Source organism: Grampus griseus (assembly GCF_964374135.1).
Source record: "Grampus griseus genome assembly, chromosome: 7".
NCBI lineage: Eukaryota > Metazoa > Chordata > Mammalia > Artiodactyla > Delphinidae > Grampus > Grampus griseus.
Window position 1 is genome coordinate 97,049,484 of NC_139001.1, and position 3,493 is coordinate 97,052,976.

At 45.0% G+C, this 3,493-nt stretch overlaps 1 pseudogene across 1 annotated transcript; it reads left to right on the forward strand.

The window, feature by feature from the left end:
• The first annotated feature begins 1,233 nt into the window (after positions 1 to 1,233).
• LOC309825459 (eukaryotic translation initiation factor 4B-like) lies at positions 1,234 to 3,099 on the forward strand (annotated as a pseudogene). The gene is made up of 2 exons: positions 1,234 to 1,596; positions 1,722 to 3,099. The product of its transcript is annotated as a eukaryotic translation initiation factor 4B-like (transcript).
• The last annotated feature ends 394 nt before the right edge of the window (positions 3,100 to 3,493 follow it).

Consider the following 3,493-nt stretch of genomic DNA (forward strand, 5'->3'; position numbering starts at 1 on the left):
ACAAATATCATATGATATCGCTTATATGTGGAATCTAAAAGAAAAAAAAAGACGCAAATGAACTTATTTCAAAAACAGAAAGAGACTCACAGACACAGAAAAGAAACTTATGGTTATCAAAGGGGAAAGGGGGAAGTGGGAGGGATAAATTAGGAGGCTAGGATTAACATATACACACTACTATGTATAAATAGATAACAAACAAAGACCTACTCTATAGCATAGGGAAGTATACTTAATATTATGTATTAACTTATAAGGGGAAAGAACCTGAAAAAGAATATATAGAGAGAGAAATAGATACATAGATAGATAAAGATATAGATATACATATATATATAACTGAATTGCTGTGCTGTGCACCTGAAACTTACATGATATTGTAAATCAAGTATACTCCAATTTAAAAAATTTAAAAAAATAGATGCTGTTCTTGCCCTCATGGAATATGCAATCTAGTGGTACAAACAAGATTACATAATGACACAAATAGCTGTGGTGACAGGTAAAGAAATTTACTGAGAAAGGAATGTCTGGGCTGAGTTCTACAGGATGGATCCTATGTCTCAGGAAGTGTCTCCTGGGACTGAAGATGAAAGAGCAGAAGATTAACTGTTCACTCAATACGTTAGTATTTGAGGCACTACATTAGCTACTAGTATAAGAGGCGAATGTGACTACGATGACTTCTTCCTCTGAAGACTAGGGGAAGACTAGGGATGGGGCAAACTGGAGGGAGTAAGTGTGTACAGAATAGATGGCAAGGCATATGCTAGAATGCAGTCAACATCAACTGGGGGGTCAAGAGATGGGGTTCAGAAGAGACAAAGATCTGTCCTATAGAAAGGTTGGGAAGACCTTGCTGAGAATGGGCCTTAGACTGGACTTTGGAAATAGGCAAGAGGTGGTGGAGCCACCTGCTTCAACTTGACCATGTGGGCTTTGGCAGTGAGCACCAAAGCTGACACCACCCTACTCAAAGGAGGACACCCTGCTCATGTAATATGCTCCCCTGTATACTCAATGTTGTATAGTCTCATGGTGATGGTAGGACGGCAGATGGGAGAAGGAAGCTCACCAAAGGCTGAAATGTAATGTTTCTCCAGCTAGGTAATAGAGCTTAGAACTAAGTTAATTTGGTTTAGAGAAAGAATGAAGTGATATTTGATGTACCTTAGGGTTCTGGAATAAAAATCATACTGTGGCCTTTGCGTTCTCTCTCCCTCTCCCAACATGGCGGCCTCAGCAAAAATGAAGAATAGGAAGGGAAAGACTATCTCCCTAACAGACCTCCTGGCTGAGGATGGAGGGACTGCTGGAGGAAGCACCTACGTCCCCAAACCAGTCAGCTGGGCTGATGAAACAGATGACCTAGAAGGAGATGTTTCAACCACTTGGCATAGTAATGATGATGATGTGCATGGGGCACCTCCAGTCAACCATTCCATCCTGCCCACTGCTCCACAGGCTGCTCGGGAATCCAGTATCCACTGGAGCTGTCTTCCCAAATCGCCAGCCTACACCGCTTTTCTAGGGAACCTGCCCTGTGATGTGATAGAAGACATCATCAAGGGATTCTTTAGAATTCCTTCAGAGGTTTAAATATGAGCGCAGTGCGTTTATAATGTGAACCCAGCAATCCTGAGAGGTTGAAAGGTTTTGGTAACGCTGAGTTTGAGGACCTGGATTCCTTGCTCAATGCCCCGAGCCTCAATGAAGAGTCTCTAGGTAACAGGAGAATTGGAGTGGACGTTGTTGATCAAGCACAGGATAAAGACAGGGATGATCGTTCTTTTGGCAGAGATAGAAATCGGGATTCTGACAAAACAGATACAGACTGGAGGGCCCGTCCTGCTACAGACAGCTTTGATGACTACCCACCTAGAAGAGGTGATGATAGCTTTGGAGACAAGTATGGAGATCGTTATGATTCAGACCAATATCGTGATGGGTATTGGGACAGTTACCGTGATGGCCCACGCCGGGACATGGATCAATACGGGGGCCGAGATGGCTATGATGACCAAGACAGCAGAGACCATGATAGAGGCTACCATTCCAGGATAGGCAGTGGCAGAAGAGCATTTGGTAGTGGGTACCGTAAGGATGACCACTACAGAGGAGGCGGGGACCCTATGAAGACAGATATGATGACAAGATGACCGGTCATGGAGCTCCAAAGACGATTACTCTCGGGGTGATTATAGGCGTGATGATAGTGGTCCCCCGCAAAGACCCAAACTGAACCTAAAGCGTCGGAGTACTCCTAAGGAAGATGATTCCTCTGTTAGCACCTCCCAGTCCAGTCAAGCAGCCTCTATCTTTGGAGGAGCAAAGCCTGTTGACACAGCTGCTAGAGAACGAGAAGTAGAAGAGCCGCTACAGAAGGAACAGGAGAAACTGCAGCGTCAGCTGGATGAGCCAAAACTAGAACGACAGCCTCGGGAGAGACACCCAAGCTGGCGAAGTGAAGAAACTCAGGAACGGGAATGGCCGAGGGCAGGAAATGAGTCATCACAGACTGGGACCTCAGCCACATCTGGAAGAAGTAAGTCAGACCAGGATGCACGAAGGAGCGAGAGTGAGAAGTCGCTAGAATATGAAACACCCAGTAAAGAGGAAGACTGTCAGTCTCCAGCTTCTAAGCCTCCCAAACCTGAACAGCCTCTAAAGGTAATGCCAACCCCTCCACCAAAGGAGAATGCTTGTGTGAAACGAAGTTCTAAGCCTCCTGATCGATCTCAGAGCTCAGACACAGAGCAGCAGTCCCGTGGAGGGAGTGGTGGAAGGAAAGTAGCTTCAGCTCAACCATCTGAGGAAGGACCAGTAAGGAAAGCAGATGAAAATAAAGTAGATGGGGTGAGTGCCCCAAAAGGCCAAAGTGGAAATTCCAGCCGTGGTCCAGGAGATGGAGGGAACAAAGACCACTGGAAGGAGGCAGACAGGAAAGATGGCAAAAAGCATCAAGACTCCATGTCTGCACCTGAGCCAAAGAAAACTGAAGAAAATCCAGCCTCTAAATTCAGTTCTGCAAGCAAGTATGCTGCTCTTGGCATTGATGGTGAAGGTGAAAATGAGGGAGAAGATTACACTGAATAGACCTCTGCATTCTGTGCTTTCTCCTAGTCTCTCACCACCCTGGAACATTCGAGAGCAAATCAAATCTCTATCCAGGCAAGACAAAATAAAACTCACCATCTCCTGGAAAAAAAAAAAATCATACTGTGCATGATTCCTATCCTCAGGGAGCTTACTGTCAGGAGGATGCGTGGATAAAAATGTGTTAATATTGTATTTGCCACAGTGTAATTAGTGCCATAGATAAGGCCCCTTACAGGGCCTTCAGAAGAAGGAAAGACCACTTGGTAGAACCAAGAAAGGCTTAGAGTATGAAGTGATATTTGTAATAGCTCATTAAGTATAGAAGGGGTTTCATAGAGAGGAGGGAAGGGCACTCCAGGTAGGGAAAAGAGTTTGAACAAAGGCTTATGAA